General features: G+C 38.5%; 4 pseudogenes; 2 read left to right on the forward strand and 2 right to left on the reverse strand.

Moving 5' to 3' along the window:
* Positions 1–6,750: 6,750 nt before the first annotated feature.
* LOC143632847 (sugar transport protein 13 pseudogene) lies at positions 6,751–8,988 on the reverse strand (annotated as a pseudogene).
* Positions 8,989–10,639: 1,651 nt separating this feature from the next.
* Positions 10,640–12,433, forward strand: LOC143632857 (sugar transport protein 13 pseudogene; annotated as a pseudogene).
* Positions 12,434–12,436: 3 nt separating this feature from the next.
* Positions 12,437–13,256, reverse strand: LOC143632867 (sugar transport protein 13 pseudogene; annotated as a pseudogene).
* Positions 13,257–16,542: 3,286 nt separating this feature from the next.
* On the forward strand, positions 16,543–18,285 carry LOC143631320 (uncharacterized; annotated as a pseudogene).
* Positions 18,286–18,317: the final 32 nt, after the last annotated feature.

The raw sequence follows: 18,317 nt of genomic DNA on the forward strand, positions 1-18,317 counted from the left end.
ATGAGGACTGGAAGAATGAGCCAGTGATCTTTCCTCGTATTAAGGGGGGGCCCGAATAACAAAAACCTCTTGATCATCACTGCTCAATTCGGACACTACCGTTCCCAATACGTCTTCTTCGACACCGGTAGTACTTCTGACATTATGTATGAACAATGTTTTGAATAGCTTGACGAGGAAGATAAGGAAAGATTAAAACCCATCCACGCTCCAGTATCGGGGTTCGGAGGGGAAATAATGCATCCGCGAGGTGTAATTTCCTTCCCAGTCACCTTAAGTGACGGAATTCACTCTAGGACCGAGGAAGTCGAATTTTTGGTTCTGCCAGCAACATTAAAACATGACATTATTCTTGGACGAGAAGCGATTGGTGACTTTAATGCTCATCCGTCCACAGCACACGATGCAGTAGGAGTTCCAACTTGCACTGGCATAGCAATAATTTATGTTAATCGGCATTGCTTTGCAACCGAGAGCTCAAAACCAAGCAAAATTCCAAAACAAACTGTGAAGACTAAACCAGAGAAATGGGTTTTAAACAAAAAATTTCCTGATCAAACTGTAACAATAGGACCAGCTATTTCCGAGATAGTGCGGACCTTCTTAAAACAGTTATTATCAAAGAATATTGATGTTTTTGCATGGCAACCCGCGGATATGACCGGTGTTCCGAGGAACATTGCGGAACACAAATTAAGGGTAAACCCGTTGTTTACGCCAATTGTTCAGAAACAACGTAAGATGGGTCCGGAACAAACAAAAGCAATGAATGAGCAAGTCCAGGACCTCTTACAAGCTGGAATCATCCGCCCAATTCGTTATCAGACCTGGGTTACTAATCCAGTTATTGTCCCCAAAAGCAATGGGTCATGGCGGATGTGTATCGATTTCAAATATCTAAATAAAGCGTGTCACAAAGATTGTTATCCTTTATCCGAAATAGACTCAAGGTTGATGTTGTGGCACCATTCAAATTAAAATGCTTTCTGGACGCTTACAAAGGCTACCATCAGATCCGCATGGCAGCGGGTGATGAGGACAAAACAACATTTCGTACCGATCAAGGCACTTTTTGTTACAAAATGATGCCTTTCGGACTGAAAAATGCGGGAGCCACATATCAATGATTAATGGACATAGCGTTCAAAGATCAAATTGGCCGAAATTTAGAAGTGTATATGGATGATCTCGTAATAAAAAGTGTTGAGGATGACCAGATGTTGAGAGATATTGAAGAGACGTTCGAAACCTTGAAAGGTATCAACATGAAGCTGAATCCGGCCAAGTGCTCATTTGGAATGGAAGAAGGAAAGTTTTTGGGAGTGATTGTCACGGATGCGAGCTTCAAAGCTAATCCAGATAAAGTTCAAGCTATAGCCCGCATGCCTTCCCCATCTTCCCTCAAAGAAGTTCTGACATTAAATGGTCGATTGGTTGCCTTGAATCATTTTTTGGCGAATCATGCAGCTAAGTCCTATCCTTTCATTTCAACTTTAAGAAATTGTCTCAAGAAAGCACAATTTAAGTGGACCGCGGAGGCCGAAAAAGCTTTTTTGGAGGTTAAAAAATGTTTGATGGAACTTCCCACGTTAACAGCGCCCCACGGGGGAGAACCTTTAACGTTATACCTATCAGCTTCAGACATTTCCATTGGGGCCTTCCTTCTGACCGATCGCAAGAATGTTCAAACACCGATCTACTACGTCAGCAGAACACTATCAGACCCAGAAACAAGATATTCCATGCTAGAAAAACTTGTTTTGGCACTGGTCTACGCTGCACGACGCCTCCGCAGGTACTTTCAAGGGCACCCCATCAATGTCTTAACTGGATACAAGCTCAAAAACGTTCTCAGCAAGCCAGAATTGTCTGGGCGATTGGCCAAATGGGCAATCGAACTAGGTGAACACGCAATAGAATACAAACCTAGGCCAGCAATCAAAGGGCAAGTGTTGGCGGACTTCGTGACAGAGGTCCCGCATCACAAAGAAAAAGATTGTTTGATTGAGCAACAACCCCAAGCACCCCCGGAATCAGGACAGATTTGGTCCTTATTTACGGATGGAGCTTCAAGCAGTGAGGGATGTGGCGCAGGCCTCAGGCTAGTAAATTCCGAAGGCCATGAGTTTACATATGCCATAAAGTTGGACTTCAAAAGTACCACCAACGAGGCAGAATATGAAGCTTTCTTGACGGGCTTGAGGATAGCTAAAAAGCTTGGGGTTAAGCATTTGGAAGCCCGAGTGGATTCCATGTTGATTGCGGGACAGATCAACGGCACATACGAAGCAAAAAATGATATCATGGCTTCATATGTGTCACAGGCGAAAAATCTGATGCTCCAATTCTCTTCTTGCAAAGTCATTCATATAAAGAGAAGTGAGAACAGATCAGCGGTTGCCCTCAGTAAATTGGATTCAACAAACTTCGAACACTTTGCCAAAGACATCCGCATCGAAATATTTGACCACCCGTCTGTCCCGCAACATAAGGTTTTAGTGATCCAAACGGGAGTGGAATCCTGGATGACAACGATTACAACATACCTGTCGTCCGGAGTACTTCCGGAGGGAAAAACAGCGGCCCGGAAGATAAAACACAAAGCCTTGAACTATCAAATACTTGACGGTGTCTTGTATCGACGTTCCTTCCTCGGACCACTACTACGATGTGTAGATGCTGAGGACGTGAACTACTTAATCAGAGAGGTTCACGAAGGCATTTGTGGTCTTCACGCTGGCCCGCGTATGGTCGTGGCGAAGTTAATGAATGCCGGATACTATTGGCCAGGGTTGCACTTGGATGCCGTGAACGAAATCAGAAAGTGTGATTCTTGCCAACGGCATGCCCCTAACACGCTACGACCAAAGAACGAATTAGTTCCGGTCACTTCAGCTTGGCAGTTCCAAAAATTTGCTATTGATATAATGGGACCTTTCCCTGAAGCCCCCGGCGGGTCAAATTCTTAATAGTAGCCATTGACTACTTTACAAAATGGGTGGAGGCCAAACCAGTTGCTTCTATAACGGCGGCAAGTGTAAAAAATTCTTGTGGGAATTTATCATATGCCGTTTTGGCCTCCCTTTAGAGCTCGTTAGTGACAACGGGACACAATTGCGGACAGTGGGTTACAAGAATGGTTAAAAGAGTTACACATTTCTCATACCTTCACCTCTGTAGCTCACCCACAAGCGAATGGTCAAGTTGAACGAGCTAATCGGACCATCAAAGGAGGAATCAAGGCCAGACTAGGAACTAAAAGGACGGGTTAGGTCGACGAATTGCCCCATGTGTTATGGGCTTTCCGCACTCAGAAAAATTCCAGTAATTTCGAAACCCCCTTTAGTTTGACTTATGGCACATAGGCCATGACTCCAGCCGAAATCGGAATCCCATCCGCCAGAGTTCTCATGATCGAGATAACGATCATGAACTCCGAATGAACCTTAACCTCCTTGAGGAAAGGAGAGAACTAGCATCAATCCGCGAGCATAATTAGAAACGACAGTTGCAAAAATATTATAACTCGCGGGTTCAAAGATGTGAATTCGATGCTGGAGACTTTGTCTTCCGCAATAATGAAGCCTCCGGGCAAGAGCCTTCGGGCAAGCTGGCTCCTACCTGGGAAGGACCTTATAAAATCCAGAAAGGTCTATCCAAAGGTGCCTATAAACTTGAAAGGTTGGACGGGGCAGAGATCCCTAGAACCTGGAATGGGGCCCAACTGAGAAAATGTTACATTTAGTTGGTCTTTCTTTTGGCCTGCGTGCCTAACTAGATGTTAAGAACCTTTGTAATTTCGTTTCTTGTAATTCGGCTTATGCCTTAGTTATGAAAATTTTCATTTCAGTCATTTGAAACTTGTATTATTACATAATCCTTTATTCGTACACAAAGAAGATCCGTCGAAAACACTTATATTATATAAAAAAAAGACAACAAAATAATAAACAAAGTGTGTCGGATGCAATAAAAAGCCTTCTTTATTTATACGAAAAGGGATTACAAATTGTGGAGAAGCCTAGCTAAAAAGAAAAGAAAGATCTATCTATGGCGCGACATCTTCGTGTTCCGCATCGTTGCCTCCCGCATCTTCCTCTTCTTCATCTTCTCCATCAAGCTCAAGAAGAGTCTTTAGCTGCTGGATACTATCTTCCTTGTCAGCAAGCTCGGAAATCTGGTCCGTCAAAGAAAATTTCAACGAATCAAAGTCCTTTATTTTCTACTTAAGGATGGCAGCAGTATCTTCACCAGCTAAGATGTATTCTTCAGGAAGCTTAGAAGTTGAACCAAATTGATAACCTTCTTGGAAGCCCATTTGGCGACCAGCTTGTTTAGAAACCTTCAGAAGGATAGCAAGCAGTTCCCAAGCTCATCACTAACCCGAACATCGTCGATGATCTGTTGAAATAATCATACATGAGTAACTCTAAAACATTTAGATTATTTATGATAAGAGTAAAACACATACCTTGGGAATGGCTTCCGACAGTAGCCATTTACGATCCGCTTTGGCTTGGACAAGTTCCGGCTTATGACTGACGCGTTCCAAGGCTTACGCACGGTTATTGGCATTAAGGTCAAGTAGACGTTTGTCCTTAGAAGCTGATTCAGCTTGAAGGGTCTCCGGCGAATTGGCTTGTTCATTCATCAATTTGGCTTGTTCGTCCAATTGTTTCTGGAGAGCACCCCTCGCTTCCTCAGCAGCGGATCGAGCAGCCCTTTCCGCCTCCAGGGCCTGGTTGGCTTTCCTAGCTTCATTGATAGCCCTAAGAGCTTCTTCTTTGGCATCGAAAGCAGAGGCCGCCAGTTCGTCCCATTCTTCATTCACGCCAGCCAATCTCTGGTTATCTCATGGGTAGTGGAAATAGAATTTGCCACATAGTAAGTATGGGAGTTCAGCAACTCCTGGCGGACACTGATGCGACGTCTTTCCTTTTCACCATGCGGAAGACTCTCCCGCAGAAATTCATAACATGCGTCCACGTCACGGAATGTCGAATCTCGACGTAAGGTCCAATTAGGTTAATGCGGGGTAGAGTCTTCCTCTTCAGGAGTAGGGGAAATTTGGGAAGCATAAGGGAACGTGCTTATACCCCCTTGATCCCTGAAACGGTAAACATTATAAGAGGGCGACACCTTGGCATGATCAGTCGTGTCGACCCTCTTATCCTTCAAAGGCGAATCATCCGACACAACTACCGGGTCCTTGGCAGTATTAGGAGGCGGTGGTGGCGGACGAGGAGATGACTCTTTCAGACCGGAAATACCTTCGGAAAGGTTATCCAGGCTCACTGAAAACCATTAATGAAGAATTAGGATTTGCTTTCTTGGATTTTTTCTTCTTTAAGGTAATCGTGACCGGATTAACCTAGCGCTTCCCAGCCACTTTGGAAACGTCCGCATCAACGACTGGACGTTTACCCGCGGCGGTGACATTATCAGCTTCCGGACCCTTGGCTTCCGCAGCAGCATTAACGTCGTCTTGACCCGCCGCCTGACTAGAAGTGGCTCGTTGACGGGTAAGACCTGCAATTGAGCCCACAGCTTTGTTAACATCAGTCGAATATACTTCTTCACAAAGTAATGACTCCTCACTAGATGAAAAGAGTACGATCACTCCGCTAGAAGTAATAGCAGTTACGGGTCGGGGTTTCAAAATGCCCTCACCTTTGAGTACGATATCTTGAACGTACTTCTCACCTTTGGCATACATAGGTTCGGAAACCAAAGGTTCCGGACGAAAGGCAGTAGGGAATAAAAAATTGTTGCGGGTTCGATCCAAAAAGGGGCCGTCCCTAGGTTCAATCGGACGACGTACCATCATCCCCCCTTCATGATCCAACAAGGTGCTGAAGGCGGAACCCTCACCTATACAAAGAATAAAACAAGTCAGACATTGGACGTTCATAGTAAAAGAGAAACACAGATATCATACGAAACTTACTCTTGTTGGTCATTTCGTAATACGGTTCGAACTTGGGAAATGGCCACAAACGGCTTATCTTGGCACTCACCATTGCCCCTTCATGAATTGGGCGCAGGGGAGTTGGCGTGGATATCAGCGTCTTATACCACGCCTGGCCCTCATGAGCACTAGCGGGAACCACAGGCATGGGAGCGCCCGCCTTGCGTTTGGTCATCTTGAAAGGAATGACGTCTTCCCGGATCCAGAAAAATTTTGGCTTCTAGCCATGGAGGCTACGAAGCCACTCCGTACCTATGGTCCTCTTCTCGATGGATGCAAAACTGTACCATCCATCACGAAAAGTCATCTTATAAAACACGACAAACATGCCAACAGTTGGTTCAAGATTGCGGGATTGGCAACAGAACTCGAAATGCCGAATCCTCAACATCCCAAAAGGATGGATCTGGGAGAGATGGACCCCATAAGTCGTCAGGATCGATTCGACAAACTTGGTCACCGGAATCCGGAAGTTCCCTGTTGTGAAGTGGTCTACGTATACGGCCATCTTCCTCGGAGGAGGGTTACTGGCAATAGAACCACTAGCAGGACGCTCCGGTTCCCACTCCGTCGGCAATCCGTACACATTTACAACGTCGTTATAATATTCTTCGCTTTGTCACTTCAAGTATGGGTATTCTTATTCTTTTCGGGTTAGGTGTTGGTTATGTCGGTTTTCATGCCAGGGACGAAGAATATACCGATTAAAGAGATGATGAAGAGGGTGTGGAAGCAACATTGGTTGTGGAAGAGGATTTCCACACCCTCTCTGTCATCCACAACTAATGTTGCTTCCGCACTTTGTTCGTCATCTCTTCAATTAGTATATTCTTCGTCACTAGCTAGCACAAAAAGGCCACACAAAACCCAATATAACCAACACCCAAACCAAAAGGAGCAACAATACCCCAATACTTGAAGTGACAAAGCATTGACATGAACGCTTGCGCGATCACAAATGTAAACAAGTTAACGTACACAGTCACACTTTGCCTCGCTGACAATATCTCAAGAGGAAACGGCTCAATTGGAATCAACCACCCCCACGACCACGACAACGCAAACGCCGACACGAATGCGCATATTATAATTACTACCAAGACCGTGAAACGATTACATAGGTTATCCGAGCTTTCAGTCCCCTTAATGCCTAGCACGATCACAATCACAATTTGCACGAAAAACATTTGTCCTTCAGCTTGGAGTAAAATAAAATTTCTACCAACATTGTTAACACTATAAATGGACACAACAGTGGACAGGACAATAACGACTCCAGTAATATGCGGAACAGAGCGAGGCGTCGTTTTTGAACCCTAACGTGCTGAAGAGCACAGGAGCGTATGACATGATGGCGTTGATGCCGTTGAATTGTTGGAAAAATTAACGCGACAACAATGATGAGTTGGGGGCGGTTTTTGGAGAGGAGGTTGCGGAAGGGGTGTGACTTCTTTAGCTATGCGGATCACTTCAACAAGTTCTAAGTACTCGGGTTCAACGTTGCCAGAGCCGCAAGTCTTTTTGAAGACGACTTTTCCTTCTAGTTTCCTTCGTTCAATCAAACTATTCGGCATGTCGCCCACTAAGAGGGCATCGATAGTTAAAGAGTAATGTGGGTACTCCGGCTAACCCTAGGGAGAGTCTCCAACCCCAGCCTCCTTTGATCCTATATAAACATAACTCGATACGATAACAAATCACACGCTCTTTTTTTATTAAAAACTAGTTTTTTACTCACGCTTCGCGGTACGGGCTATGAGTTTGCAAGTAAAGGATGTTATATAACATACTAAACGGCTCAGAGTCGTAACATTATAAACTCAAAATCAACATAATGAAGAATTAAGCTTTGCTGATCACATTTAAAAATAGAGAGTTTGACCCTAAATGTCAAACAATTGGGTATATCTTATCTCATATGCTATTTAAATAAGCAAAAATATTATAGGAGTAAACGGGGGTCTCACGGGTTGACGAATCCGTTTTGGAAGTTTTTTTTTTCCTCTTTGCTACCCACTAGCTTAAGTAGCGTAAGTTAGTAAATAATATGTTTTTAAATTTTGATCCGTTTAGTTTAGAATCCTTTCTAATCTGATGTTCAAAATTTACTAAACCTTGCAAATGCGGTGTATGCAAACTTTGAAAGTAGGAATATTCCCATTTTGCCCCTGCTATTAAATGTCAAGTAAATCTGCATAAATTATATCAAATCAAATTGCAACTATCTGTATCTCAAATCTCAATTATGAGGAATTCAAAAAATGCTTTTGTTGACTTTATGCCTTATGGCTTCCAATTGAAACAAAACTTCAATTCATCTGCAATCTGCCACTTTTAAGTTGAATCTAAAAATTCAACTTTTAAGGCCAAAACATAAGGATTTAAAGCAGCAATTAGTTCACCCAAACTGCTTTCCTAAAGTTAAATATCAATAAAGTCAAGACACAATTTTGTAAAACTAAGCTCTAAAGCACCCTTTAACTTTACGATTAGTTTAGTTATTTTAGGTCTAATCCACCCAATGCAAAAATAAATTTATATATATTATTATGACTTGATTAATTTTGTTTATGTTTTTGTCCTTGAGACTTTGAACTTTAAGTTGTTTATGTATATCCGTACATACCTTGACATTTTGTTTATGGATCTGGTACTGTTTATAATGATTTTATTTATATTTCCGCTAGGTGACCAAATTTTGATTTTGTTCATAACATAGTGAAAGTGAAACATTATTATTATTATTATTAAATAAATAAATAGGAGGATTTGTGAGACTTAATTACCTTCAATTTGAGTGTGTAAAAGATCTTTTATCTCTTTCTTGAATAACCTTAATTTCAGGGGCATCTTCTTTGTTTGTGAACTTTGGGGTGGGGTTCTGATAACTCAGTGTAGTGCGAGTGGAGTAAAGCAACAAGCACCGAGTTGGAATTGATGGGTGTGGATGTAGAAGAAGCATCAAGAACAAGAACAAGAACAAGATCCCCAATGCACCATATACCTGGGTGTACGTCCATGGTGTCTTAAATCTGGTGAATGAAAAGAACATGGGTACTGAGATCCCCAAGCTATCAGCTTTGTTTAATTTTTAAATAGATGCTTCTCATGCATTTGACCCGAATTCACTGGTATTGGTCTCATCAAACCCAGATATTTTCTTAAACAGGTTATAACATCTCATTAAATTTAAAACGAATCTCACAAAATATTTGATATAAAAATCTTATATACTAAAAATTAATATATGATTTATTTAAAATATATATATTATTTATAATTAAAAAACCAATTTTATAGTAAAAAAATAAACAGGTCTTGGGTCTCATTAAACTCATATAGCTTTTAAACCGGGTTATAACATCTCATTTATTTGTGAAATAATTTATCATCAAACCATAAGTATATTATTAACATTCATACAATAAAAAATATAAAACTTCAAAAAATAAATAAATATCATAAACAAATAATATAAAACAACCCCCGTAATACGGGGGATAAAAACTAGTAAAATATATAATATAATATGTCTTTTATGTTGTAAAAGTGAACTGAAAACCAAATATGTATTTCGGTTCGATCAGGCCCGTCTTCGAGAATTGATTAAAAATTTTGGGCCGAAGGCGAGTATAAATTCAGGCCTTTAAGTAAAATACAAATTTGATAACTCATATATAAAAATTAAATGATACGATGATAATTGTGATTTCGATAAACAAAACATAAATATTGTAGCAAAATAATCTAACTTAAATACCTGAACGAGACGTGACGCTCTCCTAACAATTTTTTATGCAAAACTCTCGATCAATTCTTGATAATCTATATTAGTTATTTACTATTAGTAATTATAAAAACTTAACAAAACAGTAAACATTAAACAATCAAAGTAATTAATGTCAGTGGAACCAAAACATTTCAATCAGAAGGTTACAAAAACATTTTTTATACTGTAACTCAACCTCTAGATTAACATATCGTTGTTTAATAATCACAATATTTTCTACAAAGTCTTTGCTTGAATTGTTTTTACTATAATATCCCTAACAATATGTCCCTAATTAACCAAAAAGAAATTCCTTAATCATATATTTTGTTAAAGAGAGAAAAAAAAACTAGAAAAAGTCAAATATATTTAATGCATCAAATGTAAATAGTAAAAATTATTTATTAATTACATATATTGTTAACAGGGTAGAAAACTTAGAAAAAGTCCAATAAAGTAATACAAAACAAACATGAAAAAAAAACTAATAAATAAATTAATAAACTTTCTAGTAGAAACCAAAAGATAAGTTAACTCAATTTATCAATTTATAAAAAGAATTGTAAAACAAGAAATTTCAAAACAATCTAATAATTTATTAATATGAAATAGTATGCATAATAAATTATAGGGGTTATGCTATGTGTAGTGGAGGGGTTACAAAATGAGGCATTTTGAGCCATGTAACGCCCAGTTAGCAAATGGTTGGCCTGAGGAGCCGAGGTTGAGGCCAAAATCAAGCCTATTGACATCATCTCTTGCATTACGGCCGGATTATTACAAAAAAAATTGATTGCCCGGTTAATGAATGGGGTTTAAACTTAAATAGAGAAATTTAAAGGAATCCAAAAAGGATTGTAAAGCTGTTAATAAGTTGTAACATAACTAAATTAAGTACATGTATGAATAAGGTAAAATAATATGGTTAATAGACACTATAAGAAATCAATCTAATATTTATTTTTTTATCTAAATCTCTAATTAATAAAGATATTTATTATGATGGATCTTTTTTTATTGAGATTTTAACAAGATTTTTTATCCACTTAAATCCTTATATTTCTTCATTCTCTCGTATAAATCTCTATTATTCTTCGTTTCTCTAGTAAATATAAAAAAAATGTAGTATTGTTGGTATTATTGTTGTTATTCAACCCACGAAATATACACGGTTTTAACCTGGTAATAAAACAATCTTGTATTACTTTTTTGACAGTTTGTGTTAACCTTTTTACAATGATATATACTGTTTGCGAAACAGTTTATATAATTTTTCAATCGTCTGAATTGACGTTTCGCTTTGGTTTTTATCATTCTGGTCTGTTTCAAAAAGAAAAATTAAGTATATGGCTACTTGAACTTTGTTGTTTGAATTACTGCAAGGTCTTTTGACACAAGCTGACCAGTCAACGAATAAAGTAATCAATTTTCAACATAAATTTGCTGCAGGCTGTTCCAGTTTTCCTTTCAGAAATTGCGTGGGGCTGAACATATTGTTTCAACTTAATGTCACAATTGGAATTCTTTTTGCCAGCCTTGTCAATTACGGCACTGCAAAGTAAATCCTAACACTTATTAAATTAAAAATTCTTATTTTCATGTCAAAAAGGTTATGTTATTTTCATACAACTTTATGATAAATTTTGTTTTTCATCTTTCATTAATAGGTTAGTTAATTTTTAAAGACTTTCGTCACGAGTCATGAAATATCAGACCGGTAGGGTGTTTAATGTTCAGTATCAAATTGATTAAAACGAAACCATTCACAATCGAACCAAAATGCATATCTGGTTTTCGATCCGTTTTTAAATTCGAAGGACGTATTATTAAAAATTAAAAGATGTATGATTCTCTATCCTATCAAATTCTATGTTTACTTAGGATCAAAGGAGACTGGGGGTGGAGACTCTCCCTAGGGTTAGCCGGAGTACCCATTACTCCTAACAATCAGCGCCCTCTTAGTAGTCGACACACCGAACAACCTGATCGAACGAGACAAACTCGAAGAAGGAAAGGTCGTCCACAAAAAGATTCGTGACACCGACAATGTTGAACCTGAGTACCTAGAACTCGTCGAAGCGAGCCGCATAGCTAAAGAAGTCAAAAACCCCTTCCACAACCTCCTCTTATACAAAAACTGCCTGCAACTAATCATTGTGGCCGCGTTACAATTCTTCCGACAATTCACCGGCATCATGTTTTATGCTTCTAGGGTTAAAAATACGACGCATCACTTTACTCCGCGGTTATTATTGGAGCCGTTAATGTCTTGTCCACTATTGTGTAAATTTATATTGCTGTCAAAGTTGGTAGAAGATTTCTTATACCACAAGCTTGAGTACAAATGTTTTTTGCACAAATTGTGATCGCGATCGTGCTAGGGATTAAGGTTACTGACAGCTCGAATAACCTTCATAATGGGTTTGCGATCTTGGTAGTTATTATGATATGCACATTTGTGTCAGCGTGGTCGTGGGGGGCTTTGGGATGGTTGATACCGAGTAAGACGTTTCCTCTTGAGACCGTGCGCATAAACTTGTTCACGTTTGTGAACGCACAAGCATTTTTGTCGATGCTTTGTCACTTCAAGTACGGGATATTCTTGTTCGTTTTGGGTTGGGTGTTGGTTATGCCGGTTTTCGTTTTTTGCGCCGGAGACGAAGAATATACGGATTGAAGAGATGACAGAGTGGTTGTGGAAGCACCCTCTCCGTCATCTCTTCAATCGGTACATTCTACGTCTCCAGCACGAAAAACCATATTAAAACCGACATAACCAACACCCAGCTCGAAAAGAGCAAGAAAATCCTAAACTTAAAATGATAAAGCATCGACAAAAATGCTTGCGTAATCACAAAAGTAAACAAGAAGTTAATGCACACGGTCACACTTTGCCTGGCTGACCACGTCTCAAGGGGAAATGTTGCACTTGGAATCAACCATCCCAACGGCCCCATGACCACACAAATGCCGACATAATGTGCATATCATAATTACCACCAAGACCGTGAAACGATTCCCTAGGTTATCTAAGCTTTCGATAGCCTAAATCCCTAGCACGATCGCAATCACAACTTGCGCGAAAACTTCTACCAACTTTGTCAACACTATAAATGGACACAATAGCGGACAAGACACATTAACGGCTTAAGTAATAACCATGGAGTAAATCGAAGCGTCATTTTTGAACTCTAACTTGCTAAAGAGCACAGGAGCGTAAAACATGAGGTGTTGGTAAATTGTTGGAAAAATTGTAACGCGACCACGATGATGAGTTGGTGGCGGTTTTTGGAGAGGAGGAGGTTGCGGAAGGGGTGCTTCATTTATATAGCTATGTGTCTCGCTTCAACGAGTTCTAGGTACTCTAATTCAACGTTGTCAATTCCACAAATCTTTTTGAGGACGGCTTTTCCTTCTCCTAGCATCCCTCGTACGATCAAACCGTTTGGCGTGTCAACAACTAAGAGGGCACCAATTGTTAGGAGTAGCGCGGGTATTGCGGCTAACCCAAGGGAGAGTCTCCAGCCCCAGCCTCCTTTGATCTTGAAAACATAAAAAGTTCGATAAGATAACAAATCATACCTCAACAAAACCTTGTTACACGCAGCCCGCTTGAAAAACCTGAAACTACTTTACTTTGTTGTTCTGTTTATCCTTTAGTGTCCAAAGCCTGTATTCATGATGATCAAACAAAATGTCAACTAAAAACCTCCAAACATCCTTTATAATCCTTAGTCCAATTCACCATACAGTTGAAGACAGACGTGAAATTTAACAACACAATTATGAGAAAAAGCACAAAAAAAAAAAAAAAAAAAAACATAAAACATAGCAGCAAGCACCTTGCAAATACAAACAGCTTAATCTCACATGTTAAAACTTGAGCTCAGATTAGTGCGTAATAAAGTGGAAAATGGGTGCTTGTACATAAAGCAACAAAATTAAGCAATAATCGAGAAGAAAAGTCCAGCTGGATGCAAAAAATACATACCTCATCGTCGTCACCATGAATCACTACAGATCGGAGCATTAATTTGAGGATTTAGGGTTTCTTATTGTAGATGGCGGTGCTAGGAGTAAACCACCGAATTGGAGGCATTCCAGCGTAGACTCAACACGTTGTGGTCAGGAGCTGCTGCAGCGAAGGAGATATGACCGGCTGCGCTAGTCCATTTTACCGTTTGGAACTAATAATGGAAGAGAGAGAGAGAGAGAGAGTTATGTTGCAGAGATAAAAATGGAGATGACGAATTTTGGAACTGAAAATACCAGAAAGGGAGATTGAAGGGTGTGTTTGGGATTCCTTATTTTTATCAATTTATAAGTTGTAAATTTTTTGAAAAGTCAATAACGTGTACAAGATGTTTGACAAATCATAAGGTTTTATGGATTTTAAGAGCAAGGCAAAATAAAGGGGTTTTGAAAAGTTAGGAATATGTAACTTATTAATTTAATGAGTTTGATTTACCTATTACACCCCTCTCACCCTTAAACCTCATTACACTCTTTTTAAGGGTTTTTCCCAACACATAAACCCCTTTATTTTGCCTTGCTCATAAGTTAAAATCCATAAGACCTTATGATTTGCCAAACATCTTGTACACCTTATTAACTTTTCAAAAAGTTTATAACTTATAAATTGATGAAAATAAGGAATCCCAAACACACCCTTCAATCTCCCTTTCTGGTATTTTCAGTTCCAAAATTCGTCATCTCCATTTTCATCTCTGCAACATAACTCTCTCTCTCTCTCTCTCTTCCATTATTAGTTCCAAACGGTAAAATGGACTAGTTCAAAGAGTGTCCTTTTTAATCATTTTGGTTTTTCCTAACACATAAGCTAATCCAAACATTTTTTTAAAAACTTCTTTTCAAAATTTCATAAGTTTATAAGTACTTTTAATCAAAAGTCCTTTTTCACTTAAATAAGCAATCCCAAACACACCCGAAGTTACTCATTCGAGTCCACTTAATGTAGTCCATTTTTTTTACGGACAACAAAATATCATAAAATAAAAACCATTACAAGCAAAGTGTTATCAACAAAAAAGATCTGGATAAAAATCCCTAGCTCCATTACAACTTATTTAAATTAAAACTATACCACCTCTTTCACGTAATCTTTGTAGGATAAACATTTTGCAACTTATAGATTTACTTTAAAAAAATCAAGAGATATAAAATCTAAAATGGTATTATCGTATAAAGATTTTGCAAGTTATGTATTATCGTTTTTATTTAATAAGTTTTTTTCTATTAATATTAGTTTACAAACCTATAAAGAAAAAATATAAAATAAAATATCGTTGAAGCCTCCATTCACCTGAACTATTAAGGATCATGTGGTTTTAGCAGGGGCTTTATTCAGTGCACAGTCATGGTCAGGTCAGCGTCATGTAGAGCAATATTAGAGGAAAAGTCCGGGGACAAGCTTTAACTACAACACATAGTCTTATGCGAAGAAATTTGTAGACCAACCAACAAGAAGATGTACAAACTTTGTTGCACAATGTACAAACTCAATTGCGCATCTAAGTTCCTAATTGTATGTATGTATGTATGTATGCATGCATGCATGCATGCATGTGTTTGCCAATTCCAAGTGACCCATGTTCGAATTCTACCCCACGATTTAGTTTTGACGACTCATGGTGATGATGAGAGACAAAGCGAATAGGCGGCGGTCGCTGGTTTGATCCTTCAATCTACCTCACCACACGGTTGTGCCTTCAGGCGAGTATATTCCGATGTGATGAATTCCACCAGTAGCTCATTTAAAGGATTCGTTGACCTAGTGGCGGATTCAGGTTTTTTTTTCAGGTGGTGCACTAGTTTTGAATGCTTCAATATCATGGAATCAGATATAAAATTTTGCATTGGTATGATGATCTGCGTTGGTTCATTACATAATAATGCGTTACCACTGCTTTAATTTGCTACTTATAATCTAAAATTTAACAAATAACTTAACAATTAATAAATGAACATAAACTCACTGTCACAGTAAGAGGATTCGAATAAGAGTAGCAAATAGCAAGGCTGGAGGAAGGAGGCCGGAGAAAGGTACAAGTTCGTGGCGTACGACAATGGTATGTGGTCGATCGGATGCTCGAGCTACAGGAGGAAGGAGGTGTGGCGCCTGTGTAAATTTGTATCTTTGTTTAAAAGTTTTTGTTTGTAAAACCCTGAAAGACTGCAAAAAAAAAATAGTGTAAAACGGATTTGAACTTGTGACATTCAATTAACCAACTCAAAGAGTTATCCACATCAACTTATATACTAACCAGATGGTTCTCTTATAATTTATAAAGTGGTGCACTATATTATTTTCTATATACAAGAATACACTATTATTTCGAAACTCGGGTGGTTCCTGAGAACCACCCATTTAAGAGGCGGATCCGCCCATGGTTAACCGTTCAAAATAAAAAAAAATGTAAAATTGAACCAAAAAAACCACATATGTATTTTAGTTCGTTACTCGTGACGAAGAGCATTCACATCCAATCCTCTGTCTTAAAATCCAAAATTATACAAAAAATCACAATATTTTCTTATTTCTTTCAATTAAATAATACTTTTTATACATTTATTATTATCATTTATCTTTCTTTCATTCATAACCACTTTCAAAATTTATTAAAAAATTATAAGGTGTTAATAGTATATTTTCAAATATACAAAAGAATTATTGCGTTTTTCTCTTATTCACTCGTAATACCCTAAACAACAATACGCTATAAAAACTTCAATCACATGTTTTAATAAATTGAATATGTTATACATTATTGTTTCATTATCTCTTGTTATCTCATTCCTTGAATCCAATTCGAGAATCCATTCACCCAAGTCGACTTCATCTCACTTTCATTCCAAATCTTCATTCACCCATCAAACTCCCATCCAAAATATCACCAAACTTGATGATGCCTACAAACTGTTCGACGAAATGTCTCAAACAAACCCTCTGCCATCTGTTGTCAAATTCAACATGTTATTAACTGCTGTCACCAACATGAACCACTATTCTTGCTCAATCAATCTTTTTAAACAAATGGGTGTTGTTCATATTCCGTTCGACACGTATACCATCAACATTGTGATCAAATGTTGCTGCAAACTGAACTATACTAACTTGGGCTTTGCGGTTCTGGGTTTTGCCTTCAAACATGCGGTTGCACCCGATGTTTGCACGTTTAACACCCTCTTAAACGGACTCGTTATAGAAGATAGGATCCTCGAGGTCGAATTGTTATTCAAAAAGCTTGTCAAGCAAGAAATTTGTGAACCCGATGTGGTTATGTACTCCACCGTGATTAAAGGACTTTGCAAGATTGGAAATAATTTTATCGCCATGAATTTGCTTAAGTTAATGTCGGGAACTGGTTGTAAACCTAGTGTTTTTACGTATAACACGATCATTGATAGTCTTTGCAAAGACAAACTGGTGGACGATGCGTTAAAAATCTTCAATCGGATGATATTCAAAGAACGCATCCCACCTGATATCGTCAATTGCACGTCATTGATTCATGGGTTTTGTATCTTGGGCCGTTGGGGTGAAGTTTCTAAAATGTTGAAAGTAATGGAAGGCAAAATGATCTCTCCGAATGTGCGTACGTTTAGCGTATTAGTCGACTCACTATCCAAAGAAGGAAGAGTAGAAGACGTGGAAAGTGTGATCGGTTTGATGATAAAACGAGGTGTAGATATTGATGTAATAATATACAACTCACTTCTTGACGTGTATTGCTTACGTGGCGAAATGATCAAAGCGAGAGAAGTTTTTGATTTAATCGTTTTTAGAGGTTTGACCCCGGATCTTGTTACTTATAATAGTTTGTTGAACGGATATTGCAAGAATTTAAACATACAAGAAGCCAAACATGTGTTTAAAGACATCATTAAACAAGGTTTGAAACCGGATGTAGTTACTTACAGTACCATGTTACAAGGATTATTTTTGTCGGGACATTGTGGGGCCGCACATGAGCTTTTAAACGAGATGCGTGCACAAGGGCTTTTTCCAAATTCATACACTTATGGAATAATATTCGATGGTTTATGCAAAAACCGTGAAGTGGATGAAGCGTTATCTTTGTTCCGTTCTATCAATGACAAGAATGTAAAATCTGATATTTATGTGTACAATATTCTTATAAATGGTGCAAGTAAGTGTGGGAAGTTTGATGTTGCTAAGACTCTTTTTAACGATTTATGTGTTGAAGGGTTGCAGCCTAACATTAGGACATATAATGTTTTTGTCGGGAGGGTTTAATAAGTGAAGCGAAGGAGTTGTTTTATAAAATGGAAGAGAGGGGTTGCGCTCCGAATAGTGTGACTTATAATCTTTTTCTTCAAGGACTTGTGAAGAACAAAGAATATGATGTGGTTAAGGAGTTTATGAAGGAAATGGATGAAAGAGGGTTCTCACTTGATGCTTCTAGTTTATCATTGTTAGTTAATCATATTGCAGCTAAATCACTTGATGCTTCAGTTTTATCATTGTCTACCAAAATATGTTAGCACTATTGCTTTTGAGTTGTAGGAAGTTTGAAAAGAAGGTATGTGATGCTTCAG

This window comes from Bidens hawaiensis, unplaced genomic scaffold, assembly GCF_021521415.1.
Source record: "Bidens hawaiensis isolate Kalapana, Puna unplaced genomic scaffold, B.hawaiensis_p1.1 tig00000512_1, whole genome shotgun sequence".
Classification (NCBI taxonomy): Eukaryota; Viridiplantae; Streptophyta; class Magnoliopsida; order Asterales; family Asteraceae; genus Bidens; species Bidens hawaiensis.